The following is a 24,091-nucleotide window of genomic DNA, read 5'->3' as shown; positions in this document are numbered from 1 at the left end:
CTTTCTGACGGCCGTGATCTTTCGGGGAGTCTTGCACAGCTCGTTGTTTTAACGTGCACATGCCGTCCTGGCATTCAGTGCACAGTGAAGGCAATCGCAAAAGTCCAGGTGCTGCTGACTCTCAAACACAAGGCGCTGGCTATGTTCTTGCTTCTCGACAACTCAACGGAGTGCTTCATTTCTGCAGTTGCCATCGAGGTCTCTGCACTCGGAGCCTCAGAGGACGAGCACGAGTTTCCCAGGAGGGGCTGCATCAGGACGAATTCAAAATTCAGGAAAATTGTCCTGGAACACCTTCCATAAGGATGCTAGAATGGAATTGAAGAGGCAGGCGAGTGTCCACCACGGTCCTCTAGCAGTCCTTAGGGTGCGCGCAGAAGCCCGGTGCTCTTCGGCTTCGTTCTTCGCCCTCGTACAAGCTACCGCTCTGTCCGGCTCCCGGAGCAGGAGAAGCGGCTGCTTCGCGCACACAGCAGCGGAGCGGCAGCCGTACGCTCCGAAGCTCTGCTTCAGCCGAAAGACGCCGGCGACCGGCGCTTCGCTTCGGATAGCAGCCGAGAGCCGTAGTGTGCGTCTGCACTAAACTGCATCATAGCGAAAAGCTTTGGCAGTGTGTCTCGCAGGGAGATAGCTTAGGAGCGCAGCGCACTTATGCCTCCCTTGTCCAGAAACACGATTTTACTGCACACTCCAAAAACACTGCTCTTTCCAGGGCAATATATAAGCTGCTTTCTGACGGCCGTGATCTTTCGGGGAGTCTTGCACAGCTCGTTGTTTTAACGTGCACATGCCGTCCTGGTATTCAGTGCACAGTGAAGGCAATCGCAAAAGTCCAGGTGCTGCTGACTCTCAAACACAAGGCGCTGGCTATGTTCTTGCTTCTCGACAACTCAACGGAGTGCTTCATTTCTGCAGTTGCCATCGAGGTCTCTGCACTCGGAGCCTCAGAGGACGAGCACGAGTTTCCCAGGAGGGGCTGCATCAGGACGAATTCAAAATTCAGGAAAATTGTCCTGGAACACCTTCCATAAGGATGCTAGAATGGAATTGAAGAGGCAGGCGAGTGTCCACCACGGTCCTCTAGCAGTCCTTAGGGTGCGCGCAGAAGCCCGGTGCTCTTCGGCTTCGTTCTTCGCCCTCGTACAAGCTACCGCTCTGTCCGGCTCCCGGAGCAGGAGAAGCGGCTGCTTCGCGCACACAGCAGCGGAGCGGCAGCCCGTACGCTCCGAAGCTCTGCTTCAGCCGAAAGACGCCGGCGACCGGCGCTTCGCTTCGGATAGCAGCCGAGAGCCGTAGTGTGCGTCTGCACTAAACTGCATCATAGCGAAAAGCTTTGGCAGTGTGTCTCGCAGGGAGATAGCTTAGGAGCGCAGCGCACTTATGCCTCCCTTGTCCAGAAACACGATTTTACTGCACACTCCAAAAACACTGCTCTTTCCAGGGCAATATATAAGCTGCTTTCTGACGGCCGTGATCTTTCGGGGAGTCTTGCACAGCTCGTTGTTTTAACGTGCACATGCCGTCCTGGTATTCAGTGCACAGTGAAGGCAATCGCAAAAGTCCAGGTGCTGCTGACTCTCAAACACAAGGCGCTGGCTATGTTCTTGCTTCTCGACAACTCAACGGAGTGCTTCATTTCTGCAGTTGCCATCGAGGTCTCTGCACTCGGAGCCTCAGAGGACGAGCACGAGTTTCCCAGGAGGGGCTGCATCAGGACGAATTCAAAATTCAGGAAAATTGTCCTGGAACACCTTCCATAAGGATGCTAGAATGGAATTGAAGAGGCAGGCGAGTGTCCACCACGGTCCTCTAGCAGTCCTTAGGGTGCGCGCAGAAGCCCGGTGCTCTTCGGCTTCGTTCTTCGCCCTCGTACAAGCTACCGCTCTGTCCGGCTCCCGGAGCAGGAGAAGCGGCTGCTTCGCGCACACAGCAGCGGAGCGGCAGCCGTACGCTCCGAAGCTCTGCTTCAGCCGAAAGACGCCGGCGACCGGCGCTTCGCTTCGGATAGCAGCCGAGAGCCGTAGTGTGCGTCTGCACTAAACTGCATCATAGCGAAAAGCTTTGGCAGTGTGTCTCGCAGGGAGATAGCTTAGGAGCGCAGCGCACTTATGCCTCCCTTGTCCAGAAACACGATTTTACTGCACACTCCAAAAACACTGCAGTTTCGAGGTCAAGATGCCAGATGCTCTCTGATGCCCGTGCTACCTTCCTTCTCCTGCCCAGCTCGTTGTTGCAGCGTGCACGTGCCGTCCTGGCATTCAGTGCACAGTGAAGGCAATCGCAAAAGTCCAGGTGCTGCTGACTCCCAAACACAAGGCGCTGGCTATGTTCTTGCTTCTCGACAACTCAACGGAGTGCTTCATTTCTGCAGTTGCCATCGAGGTCTCTGCACTCGGAGCCTCAGAGGACGAGCACGAGTTTCCCAGGAGGGGCTGCATCAGGACGAATTCAAAATTCAGGAAAATTGTCCTGGAACACCTTCCATAAGGATGCTAGAATGGAATTGAAGAGGCAGGCGAGCGGCCACCAAGGTCCTCTAGCAGCCCGTAGGCTGTGCACACAAGTCCGGTGCTCTGCGGCTTCGTTCTTCGCCCTCGTACAAGCTACCGCTCTGTCCGGCTCCCGGAGCAGGAGAAGCGGCTGCTTCGCGCACACAACAGCCGTACGCTCCGAAGCGCTGCTTCAGCCGAAAGACGCCGGCGACCGGCGGTTCGCTTCGGACAGCTCCGGAGAGCCGGAGTGTGCGTCTGCACTAGACTGCATCATAGCGAAAAGCTTTGGCAGTGTGTCTCGCAGGGAGATAGCTTAGGAGCGCAGCGCACTTATGCCTCCCTTGTCCAGAAACACGATTTTACTGCACACTCCAAAAACACTGCTCTTTCCAGGGCAATATATAAGCTGCTTTCTGACGGCCGTGATCTTTCGGGGAGTCTTGCACAGCTCGTTGTTTTAACGTGCACATGCCGTCCTGGTATTCAGTGCACAGTGAAGGCAATCGCAAAAGTCCAGGTGCTGCTGACTCTCAAACACAAGGCGCTGGCTATGTTCTTGCTTCTCGACAACTCAACGGAGTGCTTCATTTCTGCAGTTGCCATCGAGGTCTCTGCACTCGGAGCCTCAGAGGACGAGCACGAGTTTCCCAGGAGGGGCTGCATCAGGACGAATTCAAAATTCAGGAAAATTGTCCTGGAACACCTTCCATAAGTATGCTAGAATGGAATTGAAGAAGCAGGCGAGCGGCCACCAAGGTCTTCTAGCAGCCCGTAGGCTGTGCACACAAGTCCGGTGCTCTGCGGCTTCGTTCTTCGCCCTCGTACAAGCTACCGCTCTGTCCGGCTCCCGGAGCAGGAGAAGCGGCTGCTTCGCGCACACAGCAGCGGAGCGGCAGCCGTACGCTCCGAAGCGCTGCTTCAGCCGAAAGACGCCGGCGACCGGCGCTTCGCTTCGGATAGCAGCCGAGAGCCGTAGTGTGCGTCTGCACTAAACTGCATCATAGCGAAAAGCTTTGGCAGTGTGTCTCGCAGGGAGATAGCTTAGGAGCGCAGCGCACTTATGCCTCCCTTGTCCAGAAACACGATTTTACTGCACTCTCCAAAAACACTGCTCTTTCCAGGGCAATATATAAGCTGCTTTCTGACGGCCGTGATCTTTCGGGGAGTCTTGCACAGCTCGTTGTTTTAACGTGCACATGCCGTCCTGGTATTCAGTGCACAGTGAAGGCAATCGCAAAAGTCCAGGTGCTGCTGACTCTCAAACACAAGGCGCTGGCTATGTTCTTGCTTCTCGACAACTCAACGGAGTGCTTCATTTCTGCAGTTGCCATCGAGGTCTCTGCACTCGGAGCCTCAGAGGACGAGCACGAGTTTCCCAGGAGGGGCTGCATCAGGACGAATTCAAAATTCAGGAAAATTGTCCTGGAACACCTTCCATAAGGATGCTAGAATGGAATTGAAGAGGCAGGCGAGTGTCCACCACGGTCCTCTAGCAGTCCTTAGGGTGCGCGCAGAAGCCCGGTGCTCTTCGGCTTCGTTCTTCGCCCTCGTACAAGCTACCGCTCTGTCCGGCTCCCGGAGCAGGAGAAGCGGCTGCTTCGCGCACACAGCAGCGGAGCGGCAGCCGTACGCTCCGAAGCTCTGCTTCAGCCGAAAGACGCCGGCGACCGGCGCTTCGCTTCGGATAGCAGCCGAGAGCCGTAGTGTGCGTCTGCACTAAACTGCATCATATCGAAAAGCTTTGGCAGTGTGTCTCGCAGGGAGATAGCTTAGGAGCGCAGCGCACTTATGCCTCCCTTGTCCAGAAACACGATTTTACTGCACTCTCCAAAAACACTGCTCTTTCCAGGGCAATATATAAGCTGCTTTCTGACGGCCGTGATCTTTCGGGGAGTCTTGCACAGCTCGTTGTTTTAACGTGCACATGCCGTCCTGGTATTCAGTGCACAGTGAAGGCAATCGCAAAAGTCCAGGTGCTGCTGACTCTCAAACACAAGGCGCTGGCTATGTTCTTGCTTCTCGACAACTCAACGGAGTGCTTCATTTCTGCAGTTGCCATCGAGGTCTCTGCACTCGGAGCCTCAGAGGACGAGCACGAGTTTCCCAGGAGGGGCTGCATCAGGACGAATTCAAAATTCAGGAAAATTGTCCTGGAACACCTTCCATAAGGATGCTAGAATGGAATTGAAGAGGCAGGCGAGTGTCCACCACGGTCCTCTAGCAGTCCTTAGGGTGCGCGCAGAAGCCCGGTGCTCTTCGGCTTCGTTCTTCGCCCTCGTACAAGCTACCGCTCTGTCCGGCTCCCGGAGCAGGAGAAGCGGCTGCTTCGCGCACACAGCAGCGGAGCGGCAGCCGTACGCTCCGAAGCTCTGCTTCAGCCGAAAGACGCCGGCCACCGGCGCTTCGCTTCGGATAGCAGCCGAGAGCCGTAGTGTGCGTCTGCACTAAACTGCATCATAGCGAAAAGCTTTGGCAGTGTGTCTCGCAGGGAGATAGCTTAGGAGCGCAGCGCACTTATGCCTCCCTTGTCCAGAAACACGATTTTACTGCACACTCCAAAAACACTGCAGTTTCGAGGTCAAGATGCCAGATGCTCTCTGATGCCCGTGCTACCTTCCTTCTCCTGCCCAGCTCGTTGTTGCAGCGTGCACGTGCCGTCCTGGCATTCAGTGCACAGTGAAGGCAATCGCAAAAGTCCAGGTGCTGCTGACTCCCAAACACAAGGCGCTGGCTATGTTCTTGCTTCTCGACAACTCAACGGAGTGCTTCATTTCTGCAGTTGCCATCGAGGTCTCTGCACTCGGAGCCTCAGAGGACGAGCACGAGTTTCCCAGGAGGGGCTGCATCAGGACGAATTCAAAATTCAGGAAAATTGTCCTGGAACACCTTCCATAAGGATGCTAGAATGGAATTGAAGAGGCAGGCGAGCGGCCACCAAGGTCCTCTAGCAGCCCGTAGGCTGTGCACACAAGTCCGGTGCTCTGCGGCTTCGTTCTTCGCCCTCGTACAAGCTACCGCTCTGTCCGGCTCCCGGAGCAGGAGAAGCGGCTGCTTCGCGCACACAACAGCCGTACGCTCCGAAGCGCTGCTTCAGCCGAAAGACGCCGGCCACCGGCGCTTCGCTTCGGACAGCTCCGGAGAGCCGGAGTGTGCGTCTGCACTAGACTGCATCATAGCGAAAAGCTTTGGCAGTGTGTCTCGCAGGGAGATAGCTTAGGAGCGCAGCGCACTTATGCCTCCCTTGTCCAGAAACACGATTTTACTGCACTCTCCAAAAACACTGCTCTTTCCAGGGCAATATATAAGCTGCTTTCTGACGGCCGTGATCTTTCGGGGAGTCTTGCACAGCTCGTTGTTTTAACGTGCACATGCCGTCCTAGTATTCAGTGCACAGTGAAGGCAATCGCAAAAGTCCAGGTGCTGCTGACTCTCAAACACAAGGCGCTGGCTATGTTCTTGCTTCTCGACAACTCAACGGAGTGCTTCATTTCTGCAGTTGCCATCGAGGTCTCTGCACTCGGAGCCTCAGAGGACGAGCACGAGTTTCCCAGGAGGGGCTGCATCAGGACAAATTCAAAATTCAGGAAAATTGTCCTGGAACACCTTCCATAAGTATGCTAGAATGGAATTGAAGAAGCAGGCGAGCGGCCACCAAGGTCTTCTAGCAGCCCGTAGGCTGTGCACACAAGTCCGGTGCTCTGCGGCTTCGTTCTTCGCCCTCGTACAAGCTACCGCTCTGTCCGGCTCCCGGAGCAGGAGAAGCGGCTGCTTCGCGCACACAGCAGCGGAGCGGCAGCCGTACGCTCCGAAGCGCTGCTTCAGCCGAAAGACGCCGGCGACCGGCGCTTCGCTTCGGATAGCAGCCGAGAGCCGTAGTGTGCGTCTGCACTAAACTGCATCATAGCGAAAAGCTTTGGCAGTGTGTCTCGCAGGGAGATAGCTTAGGAGCGCAGCGCACTTATGCCTCCCTTGTCCAGAAACACGATTTTACTGCACTCTCCAAAAACACTGCTCTTTCCAGGGCAATATATAAGCTGCTTTCTGACGGCCGTGATCTTTCGGGGAGTCTTGCACAGCTCGTTGTTTTAACGTGCACATGCCGTCCTGGTATTCAGTGCACAGTGAAGGCAATCGCAAAAGTCCAGGTGCTGCTGACTCTCAAACACAAGGCGCTGGCTATGTTCTTGCTTCTCGACAACTCAACGGAGTGCTTCATTTCTGCAGTTGCCATCGAGGTCTCTGCACTCGGAGCCTCAGAGGACGAGCACGAGTTTCCCAGGAGGGGCTGCATCAGGACGAATTCAAAATTCAGGAAAATTGTCCTGGAACACCTTCCATAAGGATGCTAGAATGGAATTGAAGAGGCAGGCGAGTGTCCACCACGGTCCTCTAGCAGTCCTTAGGGTGCGCGCAGAAGCCCGGTGCTCTTCGGCTTCGTTCTTCGCCCTCGTACAAGCTACCGCTCTGTCCGGCTCCCGGAGCAGGAGAAGCGGCTGCTTCGCGCACACAGCAGCGGAGCGGCAGCCGTACGCTCCGAAGCTCTGCTTCAGCCGAAAGACGCCGGCGACCGGCGCTTCGCTTCGGATAGCAGCCGAGAGCCGTAGTGTGCGTCTGCACTAAACTGCATCATAGCGAAAAGCTTTGGCAGTGTGTCTCGCAGGGAGATAGCTTAGGAGCGCAGCGCACTTATGCCTCCCTTGTCCAGAAACACGATTTTACTGCACTCTCCAAAAACACTGCTCTTTCCAGGGCAATATATAAGCTGCTTTCTGACGGCCGTGATCTTTCGGGGAGTCTTGCACAGCTCGTTGTTTTAACGTGCACATGCCGTCCTGGTATTCAGTGCACAGTGAAGGCAATCGCAAAAGTCCAGGTGCTGCTGACTCTCAAACACAAGGCGCTGGCTATGTTCTTGCTTCTCGACAACTCAACGGAGTGCTTCATTTCTGCAGTTGCCATCGAGGTCTCTGCACTCGGAGCCTCAGAGGACGAGCACGAGTTTCCCAGGAGGGGCTGCATCAGGACGAATTCAAAATTCAGGAAAATTGTCCTGGAACACCTTCCATAAGGATGCTAGAATGGAATTGAAGAGGCAGGCGAGTGTCCACCACGGTCCTCTAGCAGTCCTTAGGGTGCGCGCAGAAGCCCGGTGCTCTTCGGCTTCGTTCTTCGCCCTCGTACAAGCTACCGCTCTGTCCGGCTCCCGGAGCAGGAGAAGCGGCTGCTTCGCGCACACAGCAGCGGAGCGGCAGCCGTACGCTCCGAAGCGCTGCTTCAGCCGAAAGACGCCGGCCACCGGCGCTTCGCTTCGGATAGCAGCCGAGAGCCGTAGTGTGCGTCTGCACTAAACTGCATCATAGCGAAAAGCTTTGGCAGTGTGTCTCGCAGGGAGATAGCTTAGGAGCGCAGCGCACTTATGCCTCCCTTGTCCAGAAACACGATTTTACTGCACACTCCAAAAACACTGCAGTTTCGAGGTCAAGATGCCAGATGCTCTCTGATGCCCGTGCTACCTTCCTTCTCCTGCCCAGCTCGTTGTTGCAGCGTGCACGTGCCGTCCTGGCATTCAGTGCACAGTGAAGGCAATCGCAAAAGTCCAGGTGCTGCTGACTCCCAAACACAAGGCGCTGGCTATGTTCTTGCTTCTCGACAACTCAACGGAGTGCTTCATTTCTGCAGTTGCCATCGAGGTCTCTGCATGTCGGAGCCTCAGAGGACGAGCACGAGTTTCCCAGGAGGGGCTGCATCAGGACGAATTCAAAATTCAGGAAAATTGTCCTGGAACACCTTCCATAAGGATGCTAGAATGGAATTGAAGAGGCAGGCGAGCGGCCACCAAGGTCCTCTAGCAGCCCGTAGGCTGTGCACACAAGTCCGGTGCTCTGCGGCTTCGTTCTTCGCCCTCGTACAAGCTACCGCTCTGTCCGGCTCCCGGAGCAGGAGAAGCGGCTGCTTCGCGCACACAACAGCCGTACGCTCCGAAGCGCTGCTTCAGCCGAAAGACGCCGGCCACCGGCGCTTCGCTTCGGACAGCTCCGGAGAGCCGGAGTGTGCGTCTGCACTAGACTGCATCATAGCGAAAAGCTTTGTCAGTGTGTCTCGCAGGGAGATAGCTTAGGAGCGCAGCGCACTTATGCCTCCCTTGTCCAGAAACACGATTTTACTGCACACTCCAAAAACACTGCTCTTTCCAGGGCAATATATAAGCTGCTTTCTGACGGCCGTGATCTTTCGGGGAGTCTTGCACAGCTCGTTGTTTTAACGTGCACATGCCGTCCTGGTATTCAGTGCACAGTGAAGGCAATCGCAAAAGTCCAGGTGCTGCTGACTCTCAAACACAAGGCGCTGGCTATGTTCTTGCTTCTCGACAACTCAACGGAGTGCTTCATTTCTGCAGTTGCCATCGAGGTCTCTGCACTCGGAGCCTCAGAGGACGAGCACGAGTTTCCCAGGAGGGGCTGCATCAGGACGAATTCAAAATTCAGGAAAATTGTCCTGGAACACCTTCCATAAGGATGCTAGAATGGAATTGAAGAGGCAGGCGAGTGTCCACCACGGTCCTCTAGCAGTCCTTAGGGTGCGCGCAGAAGCCCGGTGCTCTTCGGCTTCGTTCTTCGCCCTCGTACAAGCTACCGCTCTGTCCGGCTCCCGGAGCAGGAGAAGCGGCTGCTTCGCGCACACAGCAGCGGAGCGGCAGCCGTACGCTCCGAAGCGCTGCTTCAGCCGAAAGACGCCGGCGACCGGCGCTTCGCTTCGGATAGCAGCCGAGAGCCGTAGTGTGCGTCTGCACTAAACTGCATCATAGCGAAAAGCTTTGGCAGTGTGTCTCGCAGGGAGATAGCTTAGGAGCGCAGCGCACTTATGCCTCCCTTGTCCAGAAACACGATTTTACTGCACACTCCAAAAACACTGCAGTTTCGAGGTCAAGATGCCAGATGCTCTCTGATGCCCGTGCTACCTTCCTTCTCCTGCCCAGCTCGTTGTTGCAGCGTGCACGTGCCGTCCTGGCATTCAGTGCACAGTGAAGGCAATCGCAAAAGTCCAGGTGCTGCTGACTCCCAAACACAAGGCGCTGGCTATGTTCTTGCTTCTCGACAACTCAACGGAGTGCTTCATTTCTGCAGTTGCCATCGAGGTCTCTGCACTCGGAGCCTCAGAGGACGAGCACGAGTTTCCCAGGAGGGGCTGCATCAGGACGAATTCAAAATTCAGGAAAATTGTCCTGGAACACCTTCCATAAGGATGCTAGAATGGAATTGAAGAGGCAGGCGAGCGGCCACCAAGGTCCTCTAGCAGCCCGTAGGCTGTGCACACAAGTCCGGTGCTCTGCGGCTTCGTTCTTCGCCCTCGTACAAGCTACCGCTCTGTCCGGCTCCCGGAGCAGGAGAAGCGGCTGCTTCGCGCACACAACAGCCGTACGCTCCGAAGCGCTGCTTCAGCCGAAAGACGCCGGCGACCGGCGGTTCGCTTCGGACAGCTCCGGAGAGCCGGAGTGTGCGTCTGCACTAGACTGCATCATAGCGAAAAGCTTTGGCAGTGTGTCTCGCAGGGAGATAGCTTAGGAGCGCAGCGCACTTATGCCTCCCTTGTCCAGAAACACGATTTTACTGCACACTCCAAAAACACTGCTCTTTCCAGGGCAATATATAAGCTGCTTTCTGACGGCCGTGATCTTTCGGGGAGTCTTGCACAGCTCGTTGTTTTAACGTGCACATGCCGTCCTGGTATTCAGTGCACAGTGAAGGCAATCGCAAAAGTCCAGGTGCTGCTGACTCTCAAACACAAGGCGCTGGCTATGTTCTTGCTTCTCGACAACTCAACGGAGTGCTTCATTTCTGCAGTTGCCATCGAGGTCTCTGCACTCGGAGCCTCAGAGGACGAGCACGAGTTTCCCAGGAGGGGCTGCATCAGGACGAATTCAAAATTCAGGAAAATTGTCCTGGAACACCTTCCATAAGTATGCTAGAATGGAACTGAAGAAGCAGGCGAGCGGCCACCAAGGTCTTCTAGCAGCCCGTAGGCTGTGCACACAAGTCCGGTGCTCTGCGGCTTCGTTCTTCGCCCTCGTACAAGCTACCGCTCTGTCCGGCTCCCGGAGCAGGAGAAGCGGCTGCTTCGCGCACACAACAGCCGTACGCTCCGAAGCGCTGCTTCAGCCAAAAGACGCCGGCCACCGGCGGTTCGCTTCGGACAGCTCCGGAGAGCCGGAGTGTGCGTCTGCACTAGACTGCATCATAGCGAAAAGCTTTGGCAGTGTGTCTCGCAGGGAGATAGCTTAGGAGCGCAGCGCACTTATGCCTCCCTTGTCCAGAAACACGATTTTACTGCACACTCCAAAAACACTGCTCTTTCCAGGGCAATATATAAGCTGCTTTCTGACGGCCGTGATCTTTCGGGGAGTCTTGCACAGCTCGTTGTTTTAACGTGCACATGCCGTCCTGGCATTCAGTGCACAGTGAAGGCAATCGCAAAAGTCCAGGTGCTGCTGACTCTCAAACACAAGGCGCTGGCTATGTTCTTGCTTCTCGACAACTCAACGGAGTGCTTCATTTCTGCAGTTGCCATCGAGGTCTCTGCACTCGGAGCCTCAGAGGACGAGCACGAGTTTCCCAGGAGGGGCTGCATCAGGACGAATTCAAAATTCAGGAAAATTGTCCTGGAACACCTTCCATAAGGATGCTAGAATGGAATTGAAGAGGCAGGCGAGTGTCCACCACGGTCCTCTAGCAGTCCTTAGGGTGCGCGCAGAAGCCCGGTGCTCTTCGGCTTCGTTCTTCGCCCTCGTACAAGCTACCGCTCTGTCCGGCTCCCGGAGCAGGAGAAGCGGCTGCTTCGCGCACACAGCAGCGGAGCGGCAGCCGTACGCTCCGAAGCTCTGCTTCAGCCGAAAGACGCCGGCGACCGGCGCTTCGCTTCGGATAGCAGCCGAGAGCCGTAGTGTGCGTCTGCACTAAACTGCATCATAGCGAAAAGCTTTGGCAGTGTGTCTCGCAGGGAGATAGCTTAGGAGCGCAGCGCACTTATGCCTCCCTTGTCCAGAAACACGATTTTACTGCACTCTCCAAAAACACTGCTCTTTCCAGGGCAATATATAAGCTGCTTTCTGACGGCCGTGATCTTTCGGGGAGTCTTGCACAGCTCGTTGTTTTAACGTGCACATGCCGTCCTGGTATTCAGTGCACAGTGAAGGCAATCGCAAAAGTCCAGGTGCTGCTGACTCTCAAACACAAGGCGCTGGCTATGTTCTTGCTTCTCGACAACTCAACGGAGTGCTTCATTTCTGCAGTTGCCATCGAGGTCTCTGCACTCGGAGCCTCAGAGGACGAGCACGAGTTTCCCAGGAGGGGCTGCATCAGGACGAATTCAAAATTCAGGAAAATTGTCCTGGAACACCTTCCATAAGGATGCTAGAATGGAATTGAAGAGGCAGGCGAGTGTCCACCACGGTCCTCTAGCAGTCCTTAGGGTGCGCGCAGAAGCCCGGTGCTCTTCGGCTTCGTTCTTCGCCCTCGTACAAGCTACCGCTCTGTCCGGCTCCCGGAGCAGGAGAAGCGGCTGCTTCGCGCACACAGCAGCGGAGCGGCAGCCGTACGCTCCGAAGCTCTGCTTCAGCCGAAAGACGCCGGCGACCGGCGCTTCGCTTCGGATAGCAGCCGAGAGCCGTAGTGTGCGTCTGCACTAAACTGCATCATAGCGAAAAGCTTTGGCAGTGTGTCTCGCAGGGAGATAGCTTAGGAGCGCAGCGCACTTATGCCTCCCTTGTCCAGAAACACGATTTTACTGCACTCTCCAAAAACACTGCTCTTTCCAGGGCAATATATAAGCTGCTTTCTGACGGCCGTGATCTTTCGGGGAGTCTTGCACAGCTCGTTGTTTTAACGTGCACATGCCGTCCTGGTATTCAGTGCACAGTGAAGGCAATCGCAAAAGTCCAGGTGCTGCTGACTCTCAAACACAAGGCGCTGGCTATGTTCTTGCTTCTCGACAACTCAACGGAGTGCTTCATTTCTGCAGTTGCCATCGAGGTCTCTGCACTCGGAGCCTCAGAGGACGAGCACGAGTTTCCCAGGAGGGGCTGCATCAGGACGAATTCAAAATTCAGGAAAATTGTCCTGGAACACCTTCCATAAGGATGCTAGAATGGAATTGAAGAGGCAGGCGAGTGTCCACCACGGTCCTCTAGCAGTCCTTAGGGTGCGCGCAGAAGCCCGGTGCTCTTCGGCTTCGTTCTTCGCCCTCGTACAAGCTACCGCTCTGTCCGGCTCCCGGAGCAGGAGAAGCGGCTGCTTCGCGCACACAGCAGCGGAGCGGCAGCCGTACGCTCCGAAGCGCTGCTTCAGCCGAAAGACGCCGGCCACCGGCGCTTCGCTTCGGATAGCAGCCGAGAGCCGTAGTGTGCGTCTGCACTAAACTGCATCATAGCGAAAAGCTTTGGCAGTGTGTCTCGCAGGGAGATAGCTTAGGAGCGCAGCGCACTTATGCCTCCCTTGTCCAGAAACACGATTTTACTGCACACTCCAAAAACACTGCAGTTTCGAGGTCAAGATGCCAGATGCTCTCTGATGCCCGTGCTACCTTCCTTCTCCTGCCCAGCTCGTTGTTGCAGCGTGCACGTGCCGTCCTGGCATTCAGTGCACAGTGAAGGCAATCGCAAAAGTCCAGGTGCTGCTGACTCCCAAACACAAGGCGCTGGCTATGTTCTTGCTTCTCGACAACTCAACGGAGTGCTTCATTTCTGCAGTTGCCATCGAGGTCTCTGCATGTCGGAGCCTCAGAGGACGAGCACGAGTTTCCCAGGAGGGGCTGCATCAGGACGAATTCAAAATTCAGGAAAATTGTCCTGGAACACCTTCCATAAGGATGCTAGAATGGAATTGAAGAGGCAGGCGAGCGGCCACCAAGGTCCTCTAGCAGCCCGTAGGCTGTGCACACAAGTCCGGTGCTCTGCGGCTTCGTTCTTCGCCCTCGTACAAGCTACCGCTCTGTCCGGCTCCCGGAGCAGGAGAAGCGGCTGCTTCGCGCACACAACAGCCGTACGCTCCGAAGCGCTGCTTCAGCCGAAAGACGCCGGCCACCGGCGCTTCGCTTCGGACAGCTCCGGAGAGCCGGAGTGTGCGTCTGCACTAGACTGCATCATAGCGAAAAGCTTTGTCAGTGTGTCTCGCAGGGAGATAGCTTAGGAGCGCAGCGCACTTATGCCTCCCTTGTCCAGAAACACGATTTTACTGCACACTCCAAAAACACTGCTCTTTCCAGGGCAATATATAAGCTGCTTTCTGACGGCCGTGATCTTTCGGGGAGTCTTGCACAGCTCGTTGTTTTAACGTGCACATGCCGTCCTGGTATTCAGTGCACAGTGAAGGCAATCGCAAAAGTCCAGGTGCTGCTGACTCTCAAACACAAGGCGCTGGCTATGTTCTTGCTTCTCGACAACTCAACGGAGTGCTTCATTTCTGCAGTTGCCATCGAGGTCTCTGCACTCGGAGCCTCAGAGGACGAGCACGAGTTTCCCAGGAGGGGCTGCATCAGGACGAATTCAAAATTCAGGAAAATTGTCCTGGAACACCTTCCATAAGGATGCTAGAATGGAATTGAAGAGGCAGGCGAGTGTCCACCACGGTCCTCTAGCAGTCCTTAGGGTGCGCGCAGAAGCCCGGTGCTCTTCGGCTTCGTTCTTCGCCCTCGTACAAGCTACCGCTCTGTCCGGCTCCCGGAGCAGGAGAAGCGGCTGCTTCGCGCACACAGCAGCGGAGCGGCAGCCGTACGCTCCGAAGCGCTGCTTCAGCCGAAAGACGCCGGCGACCGGCGCTTCGCTTCGGATAGCAGCCGAGAGCCGTAGTGTGCGTCTGCACTAAACTGCATCATAGCGAAAAGCTTTGGCAGTGTGTCTCGCAGGGAGATAGCTTAGGAGCGCAGCGCACTTATGCCTCCCTTGTCCAGAAACACGATTTTACTGCACACTCCAAAAACACTGCAGTTTCGAGGTCAAGATGCCAGATGCTCTCTGATGCCCGTGCTACCTTCCTTCTCCTGCCCAGCTCGTTGTTGCAGCGTGCACGTGCCGTCCTGGCATTCAGTGCACAGTGAAGGCAATCGCAAAAGTCCAGGTGCTGCTGACTCCCAAACACAAGGCGCTGGCTATGTTCTTGCTTCTCGACAACTCAACGGAGTGCTTCATTTCTGCAGTTGCCATCGAGGTCTCTGCACTCGGAGCCTCAGAGGACGAGCACGAGTTTCCCAGGAGGGGCTGCATCAGGACGAATTCAAAATTCAGGAAAATTGTCCTGGAACACCTTCCATAAGGATGCTAGAATGGAATTGAAGAGGCAGGCGAGCGGCCACCAAGGTCCTCTAGCAGCCCGTAGGCTGTGCACACAAGTCCGGTGCTCTGCGGCTTCGTTCTTCGCCCTCGTACAAGCTACCGCTCTGTCCGGCTCCCGGAGCAGGAGAAGCGGCTGCTTCGCGCACACAACAGCCGTACGCTCCGAAGCGCTGCTTCAGCCGAAAGACGCCGGCGACCGGCGGTTCGCTTCGGACAGCTCCGGAGAGCCGGAGTGTGCGTCTGCACTAGACTGCATCATAGCGAAAAGCTTTGGCAGTGTGTCTCGCAGGGAGATAGCTTAGGAGCGCAGCGCACTTATGCCTCCCTTGTCCAGAAACACGATTTTACTGCACACTCCAAAAACACTGCTCTTTCCAGGGCAATATATAAGCTGCTTTCTGACGGCCGTGATCTTTCGGGGAGTCTTGCACAGCTCGTTGTTTTAACGTGCACATGCCGTCCTGGTATTCAGTGCACAGTGAAGGCAATCGCAAAAGTCCAGGTGCTGCTGACTCTCAAACACAAGGCGCTGGCTATGTTCTTGCTTCTCGACAACTCAACGGAGTGCTTCATTTCTGCAGTTGCCATCGAGGTCTCTGCACTCGGAGCCTCAGAGGACGAGCACGAGTTTCCCAGGAGGGGCTGCATCAGGACGAATTCAAAATTCAGGAAAATTGTCCTGGAACACCTTCCATAAGTATGCTAGAATGGAACTGAAGAAGCAGGCGAGCGGCCACCAAGGTCTTCTAGCAGCCCGTAGGCTGTGCACACAAGTCCGGTGCTCTGCGGCTTCGTTCTTCGCCCTCGTACAAGCTACCGCTCTGTCCGGCTCCCGGAGCAGGAGAAGCGGCTGCTTCGCGCACACAACAGCCGTACGCTCCGAAGCGCTGCTTCAGCCAAAAGACGCCGGCCACCGGCGGTTCGCTTCGGACAGCTCCGGAGAGCCGGAGTGTGCGTCTGCACTAGACTGCATCATAGCGAAAAGCTTTGGCAGTGTGTCTCGCAGGGAGATAGCTTAGGAGCGCAGCGCACTTATGCCTCCCTTGTCCAGAAACACGATTTTACTGCACACTCCAAAAACACTGCTCTTTCCAGGGCAATATATAAGCTGCTTTCTGACGGCCGTGATCTTTCGGGGAGTCTTGCACAGCTCGTTGTTTTAACGTGCACATGCCGTCCTGGCATTCAGTGCACAGTGAAGGCAATCGCAAAAGTCCAGGTGCTGCTGACTCTCAAACACAAGGCGCTGGCTATGTTCTTGCTTCTCGACAACTCAACGGAGTGCTTCATTTCTGCAGTTGCCATCGAGGTCTCTGCACTCGGAGCCTCAGAGGACGAGCACGAGTTTCCCAGGAGGGGCTGCATCAGGACGAATTCAAAATTCAGGAAAATTGTCCTGGAACACCTTCCATAAGGATGCTAGAATGGAATTGAAGAGGCAGGCGAGTGTCCACCACGGTCCTCTAGCAGTCCTTAGGGTGCGCGCAGAAGCCCGGTGCTCTTCGGCTTCGTTCTTCGCCCTCGTACAAGCTACCGCTCTGTCCGGCTCCCGGAGCAGGAGAAGCGGCTGCTTCGCGCACACAGCAGCGGAGCGGCAGCCGTACGCTCCGAAGCTCTGCTTCAGCCGAAAGACGCCGGCGACCGGCGCTTCGCTTCGGATAGCAGCCGAGAGCCGTAGTGTGCGTCTGCACTAAACTGCATCATAGCGAAAAGCTTTGGCAGTGTGTCTCGCAGGGAGATAGCTTAGGAGCGCAGCGCACTTATGCCTCCCTTGTCCAGAAACACGATTTTACTGCACACTCCAAAAACACTGCTCTTTCCAGGGCAATATATAAGCTGCTTTCTGACGGCCGTGATCTTTCGGGGAGTCTTGCACAGCTCGTTGTTTTAACGTGCACATGCCGTCCTGGTATTCAGTGCACAGTGAAGGCAATCGCAAAAGTCCAGGTGCTGCTGACTCTCAAACACAAGGCGCTGGCTATGTTCTTGCTTCTCGACAACTCAACGGAGTGCTTCATTTCTGCAGTTGCCATCGAGGTCTCTGCACTCGGAGCCTCAGAGGACGAGCACGAGTTTCCCAGGAGGGGCTGCATCAGGACGAATTCAAAATTCAGGAAAATTGTCCTGGAACACCTTCCATAAGGATGCTAGAATGGAATTGAAGAGGCAGGCGAGTGTCCACCACGGTCCTCTAGCAGTCCTTAGGGTGCGCGCAGAAGCCCGGTGCTCTTCGGCTTCGTTCTTCGCCCTCGTACAAGCTACCGCTCTGTCCGGCTCCCGGAGCAGGAGAAGCGGCTGCTTCGCGCACACAGCAGCGGAGCGGCAGCCCGTACGCTCCGAAGCTCTGCTTCAGCCGAAAGACGCCGGCGACCGGCGCTTCGCTTCGGATAGCAGCCGAGAGCCGTAGTGTGCGTCTGCACTAAACTGCATCATAGCGAAAAGCTTTGTCAGTGTGTCTCGCAGGGAGATAGCTTAGGAGCGCAGCGCACTTATGCCTCCCTTGTCCAGAAACACAATTTTACTGCACACTCCAAAAACACTGCTCTTTCCAGGGCAATATATAAGCTGCTTTCTGACGGCCGTGATCTTTCGGGGAGTCTTGCACAGCTCGTTGTTTTAACGTGCACATGCCGTCCTGGTATTCAGTGCACAGTGAAGGCAATCGCAAAAGTCCAGGTGCTGCTGACTCTCAAACACAAGGCGCTGGCTATGTTCTTGCTTCTCGACAACTCAACGGAGTGCTTCATTTCTGCAGTTGCCATCGAGGTCTCTGCACTCGGAGCCTCAGAGGACGAGCACGAGTTTCCCAGGAGGGGCTGCATCAGGACGAATTCAAAATTCAGGAAAATTGTCCTGGAACACCTTCCATAAGGATGCTAGAATGGAATTGAAGAGGCAGGCGAGTGTCCACCACGGTCCTCTAGCAGTCCTTAGGGTGCGCGCAGAAGCCCGGTGCTCTTCGGCTTCGTTCTTCGCCCTCGTACAAGCTACCGCTCTGTCCGGCTCCCGGAGCAGGAGAAGCGGCTGCTTCGCGCACACAGCAGCGGAGCGGCAGCCGTACGCTCCGAAGCGCTGCTTCAGCCGAAAGACGCCGGCGACCGGCGCTTCGCTTCGGATAGCAGCCGAGAGCCGTAGTGTGCGTCTGCACTAAACTGCATCATAGCGAAAAGCTTTGGCAGTGTGTCTCGCAGGGAGATAGCTTAGGAGCGCAGCGCACTTATGCCTCCCTTGTCCAGAAACACGATTTTACTGCACACTCCAAAAACACTGCAGTTTCGAGGTCAAGATGCCAGATGCTCTCTGATGCCCGTGCTACCTTCCTTCTCCTGCCCAGCTCGTTGTTGCAGCGTGCACGTGCCGTCCTGGCATTCAGTGCACAGTGAAGGCAATCGCAAAAGTCCAGGTGCTGCTGACTCCCAAACACAAGGCGCTGGCTATGTTCTTGCTTCTCGACAACTCAACGGAGTGCTTCATTTCTGCAGTTGCCATCGAGGTCTCTGCACTCGGAGCCTCAGAGGACGAGCACGAGTTTCCCAGGAGGGGCTGCATCAGGACGAATTCAAAATTCAGGAAAATTGTCCTGGAACACCTTCCATAAGGATGCTAGAATGGAATTGAAGAGGCAGGCGAGCGGCCACCAAGGTCCTCTAGCAGCCCGTAGGCTGTGCACACAAGTCCGGTGCTCTGCGGCTTCGTTCTTCGCCCTCGTACAAGCTACCGCTCTGTCCGGCTCCCGGAGCAGGAGAAGCGGCTGCTTCGCGCACACAACAGCCGTACGCTCCGAAGCGCTGCTTCAGCCGAAAGACGCCGGCGACCGGCGGTTCGCTTCGGACAGCTCCGGAGAGCCGGAGTGTGCGTCTGCACTAGACTGCATCATAGCGAAAAGCTTTGGCAGTGTGTCTCGCAGGGAGATAGCTTAGGAGCGCAGCGCACTTATGCCTCCCTTGTCCAGAAACACGATTTTACTGCACACTCCAAAAACACTGCTCTTTCCAGGGCAATATATAAGCTGCTTTCTGACGGCCGTGATCTTTCGGGGAGTCTTGCACAGCTCGTTGTTTTAACGTGCACATGCCGTCCTGGCATTCAGTGCACAGTGAAGGCAATCGCAAAAGTCCAGGTGCTGCTGACTCTCAAACACAAGGCGCTGGCTATGTTCTTGCTTCTCGACAACTCAACGGAGTGCTTCATTTCTGCAGTTGCCATCGAGGTCTCTGCACTCGGAGCCTCAGAGGACGAGCACGAGTTTCCCAGGAGGGGCTGCATCAGGACGAATTCAAAATTCAGGAAAATTGTCCTGGAACACCTTCCATAAGGATGCTAGAATGGAATTGAAGAGGCAGGCGAGTGTCCACCACGGTCCTCTAGCAGTCCTTAGGGTGCGCGCAGAAGCCCGGTGCTCTTCGGCTTCGTTCTTCGCCCTCGTACAAGCTACCGCTCTGTCCGGCTCCCGGAGCAGGAGAAGCGGCTGCTTCGCGCACACAGCAGCGGAGCGGCAGCCGTACGCTCCGAAGCTCTGCTTCAGCCGAAAGACGCCGGCGACCGGCGCTTCGCTTCGGATAGCAGCCGAGAGCCGTAGTGTGCGTCTGCACTAAACTGCATCATAGCGAAAAGCTTTGGCAGTGTGTCTCGCAGGGAGATAGCTTAGGAGCGCAGCGCACTTATGCCTCCCTTGTCCAGAAACACGATTTTACTGCACACTCCAAAAACACTGCTCTTTCCAGGGCAATATATAAGCTGCTTTCTGACGGCCGTGATCTTTCGGGGAGTCTTGCACAGCTCGTTGTTTTAACGTGCACATGCCGTCCTGGTATTCAGTGCACAGTGAAGGCAATCGCAAAAGTCCAGGTGCTGCTGACTCTCAAACACAAGGCGCTGGCTATGTTCTTGCTTCTCGACAACTCAACGGAGTGCTTCATTTCTGCAGTTGCCATCGAGGTCTCTGCACTCGGAGCCTCAGAGGACGAGCACGAGTTTCCCAGGAGGGGCTGCATCAGGACGAATTCAAAATTCAGGAAAATTGTCCTGGAACACCTTCCATAAGGATGCTAGAATGGAATTGAAGAGGCAGGCGAGTGTCCACCACGGTCCTCTAGCAGTCCTTAGGGTGCGCGCAGAAGCCCGGTGCTCTTCGGCTTCGTTCTTCGCCCTCGTACAAGCTACCGCTCTGTCCGGCTCCCGGAGCAGGAGAAGCGGCTGCTTCGCGCACACAGCAGCGGAGCGGCAGCCCGTACGCTCCGAAGCTCTGCTTCAGCCGAAAGACGCCGGCGACCGGCGCTTCGCTTCGGATAGCAGCCGAGAGCCGTAGTGTGCGTCTGCACTAGACTGCATCATAGCGAAAAGCTTTGGCAGTGTGTCTCGCAGGGAGATAGCTTAGGAGCGCAGCGCACTTATGCCTCCCTTGTCCAGAAACACGATTTTACTGCACACTCCAAAAACACTGCTCTTTCCAGGGCAATATATAAGCTGCTTTCTGACGGCCGTGATCTTTCGGGGAGTCTTGCACAGCTCGTTGTTTTAACGTGCACATGCCGTCCTGGTATTCAGTGCACAGTGAAGGCAATCGCAAAAGTCCAGGTGCTGCTGACTCTCAAACACAAGGCGCTGGCTATGTTCTTGCTTCTCGACAACTCAACGGAGTGCTTCATTTCTGCAGTTGCCATCGAGGTCTCTGCACTCGGAGCCTCAGAGGACGAGCACGAGTTTCCCAGGAGGGGCTGCATCAGGACGAATTCAAAATTCAGGAAAATTGTCCTGGAACACCTTCCATAAGGATGCTAGAATGGAATTGAAGAGGCAGGCGAGTGTCCACCACGGTCCTCTAGCAGTCCTTAGGGTGCGCGCAGAAGCCCGGTGCTCTTCGGCTTCGTTCTTCGCCCTCGTACAAGCTACCGCTCTGTCCGGCTCCCGGAGCAGGAGAAGCGGCTGCTTCGCGCACACAGCAGCGGAGCGGCAGCCGTACGCTCCGAAGCGCTGCTTCAGCCGAAAGACGCCGGCGACCGGCGCTTCGCTTCGGATAGCAGCCGAGAGCCGTAGTGTGCGTCTGCACTAAACTGCATCATAGCGAAAAGCTTTGGCAGTGTGTCTCGCAGGGAGATAGCTTAGGAGCGCAGCGCACTTATGCCTCCCTTGTCCAGAAACACGATTTTACTGCACACTCCAAAAACACTGCAGTTTCGAGGTCAAGATGCCAGATGCTCTCTGATGCCCGTGCTACCTTCCTTCTCCTGCCCAGCTCGTTGTTGCAGCGTGCACGTGCCGTCCTGGCATTCAGTGCACAGTGAAGGCAATCGCAAAAGTCCAGGTGCTGCTGACTCCCAAACACAAGGCGCTGGCTATGTTCTTGCTTCTCGACAACTCAACGGAGTGCTTCATTTCTGCAGTTGCCATCGAGGTCTCTGCACTCGGAGCCTCAGAGGACGAGCACGAGTTTCCCAGGAGGGGCTGCATCAGGACGAATTCAAAATTCAGGAAAATTGTCCTGGAACACCTTCCATAAGGATGCTAGAATGGAATTGAAGAGGCAGGCGAGCGGCCACCAAGGTCCTCTAGCAGCCCGTAGGCTGTGCACACAAGTCCGGTGCTCTGCGGCTTCGTTCTTCGCCCTCGTACAAGCTACCGCTCTGTCCGGCTCCCGGAGCAGGAGAAGCGGCTGCTTCGCGCACACAACAGCCGTACGCTCCGAAGCGCTGCTTCAGCCGAAAGACGCCGGCGACCGGCGGTTCGCTTCGGACAGCTCCGGAGAGCCGGAGTGTGCGTCTGCACTAGACTGCATCATAGCGAAAAGCTTTGGCAGTGTGTCTCGCAGGGAGATAGCTTAGGAGCGCAGCGCACTTATGCCTCCCTTGTCCAGAAACACGATTTTACTGCACACTCCAAAAACACTGCTCTTTCCAGGGCAATATATAAGCTGCTTTCTGACGGCCGTGATCTTTCGGGGAGTCTTGCACAGCTCGTTGTTTTAACGTGCACATGCCGTCCTGGTATTCAGTGCACAGTGAAGGCAATCGCAAAAGTCCAGGTGCTGCTGACTCTCAAACACAAGGCGCTGGCTATGTTCTTGCTTCTCGACAACTCAACGGAGTGCTTCATTTCTGCAGTTGCCATCGAGGTCTCTGCACTCGGAGCCTCAGAGGATGAGCACGAGTTTCCCAGGAGGGGCTGCATCAGGACGAATTCAAAATTCAGGAAAATTGTCCTGGAACACCTTCCATAAGTATGCTAGAATGGAATTGAAGAAGCAGGCGAGCGGCCACCAAGGTCTTCTAGCAGCCCGTAGGCTGTGCACACAAGTCCGGTGCTCTGCGGCTTCGTTCTTCGCCCTCGTACAAGCTACCGCTCTGTCCGGCTCCCGGAGCAGGAGAAGCGGCTGCTTCGCGCACACAACAGCCGTACGCTCCGAAGCGCTGCTTCAGCCGAAAGACGCCGGCCACCGGCGGTTCGCTTCGGACAGCTCCGGAGAGCCGGAGTGTGCGTCTGCACTAGACTGCATCATAGCGAAAAGCTTTGTCAGTGTGTCTCGCAGGGAGATAGCTTAGGAGCGCAGCGCACTTATGCCTCCCTTGTCCAGAAACACGATTTTACTGCACACTCCAAAAACACTGCTCTTTCCAGGGCAATATATAAGCTGCTTTCTGACGGCCGTGATCTTTCGGGGAGTCTTGCACAGCTCGTTGTTTTAACGTGCACATGCCGTCCTGGCATTCAGTGCACAGTGAAGGCAATCGCAAAAGTCCAGGTGCTGCTGACTCTCAAACACAAGGCGCTGGCTATGTTCTTGCTTCTCGACAACTCAACGGAGTGCTTCATTTCTGCAGTTGCCATCGAGGTCTCTGCACTCGGAGCCTCAGAGGACGAGCACGAGTTTCCCAGGAGGGGCTGCATCAGGACGAATTCAAAATTCAGGAAAATTGTCCTGGAACACCTTCCATAAGGATGCTAGAATGGAATTGAAGAGGCAGGCGAGTGTCCACCACGGTCCTCTAGCAGTCCTTAGGGTGCGCGCAGAAGCCCGGTGCTCTTCGGCTTCGTTCTTCGCCCTCGTACAAGCTACCGCTCTGTCCGGCTCCCGGAGCAGGAGAAGCGGCTGCTTCGCGCACACAGCAGCGGAGCGGCAGCCGTACGCTCCGAAGCTCTGCTTCAGCCGAAAGACGCCGGCGACCGGCGCTTCGCTTCGGATAGCAGCCGAGAGCCGTAGTGTGCGTCTGCACTAAACTGCATCATAGCGAAAAGCTTTGGCAGTGTGTCTCGCAGGGAGATAGCTTAGGAGCGCAGCGCACTTATGCCTCCCTTGTCCAGAAACACGATTTTACTGCACACTCCAAAAACACTGCTCTTTCCAGGGCAATATATAAGCTGCTTTCTGACGGCCGTGATCTTTCGGGGAGTCTTGCACAGCTCGTTGTTTTAACGTGCACATGCCGTCCTGGTATTCAGTGCACAGTGAAGGCAATCGCAAAAGTCCAGGTGCTGCTGACTCTCAAACACAAGGCGCTGGCTATGTTCTTGCTTCTCGACAACTCAACGGAGTGCTTCATTTCTGCAGTTGCCATCGAGGTCTCTGCACTCGGAGCCTCAGAGGACGAGCACGAGTTTCCCAGGAGGGGCTGCATCAGGACGAATTCAAAATTCAGGAAAATTGTCCTGGAACACCTTCCATAAGGATGCTAGAATGGAATTGAAGAGGCAGGCGAGTGTCCACCACGGTCCTCTAGCAGTCCTTAGGGTGCGCGCAGAAGCCCGGTGCTCTGCGGCTTCGTTCTTCGCCCTCGTACAAGCTACCGCTCTGTCCGGCTCCCGGAGCAGGAGAAGCGGCTGCTTCGCGCACACAACAGCGGAGCGGCAGCCGTACGCTCCGAAGCGCTGCTTCAGCCGAAAGACGCCGGCGACCGGCGCTTCGCTTCGGACAGCTCCGGAGAGCCGGAGTGTGAGTCTGCACTAGACTGCATCATAGCGAAAAGCTTTGGCAGTGTGTCTCGCAGGGAGATAGCTTAGGAGCGCAGCGCACTTATGCCTCCCTTGTCCAGAAACACGATTTTACTGCACTCTCCAAAAACACTGCAGTTTCGAGGTCAAGATGCCAGATGCTCTCTGATGCCCGTGCTACCTTCCTTCTCCTGCCCAGCTCGTTGTTGCAGCGTGCACGTGCCGTCCTGGCATTCAGTGCACAGTGAAGGCAATCGCAAAAGTCCAGGTGCTGCTGACTCCCAAACACAAGGCGCTGGCTATGTTCTTGCTTCTCGACAACTCAACGCAGCCCTTCATTTCTGCAGTTGCC

The sequence above is a fragment of the Lonchura striata genome, chromosome 9 (genome assembly GCF_050655825.1).
Source record: "Lonchura striata isolate lonStrDom1 chromosome 9, ASM5065582v1, whole genome shotgun sequence".
Lineage (NCBI taxonomy): Eukaryota > Metazoa > Chordata > Aves > Passeriformes > Estrildidae > Lonchura > Lonchura striata.
This window is presented reverse-complemented; position numbering follows the sequence as displayed.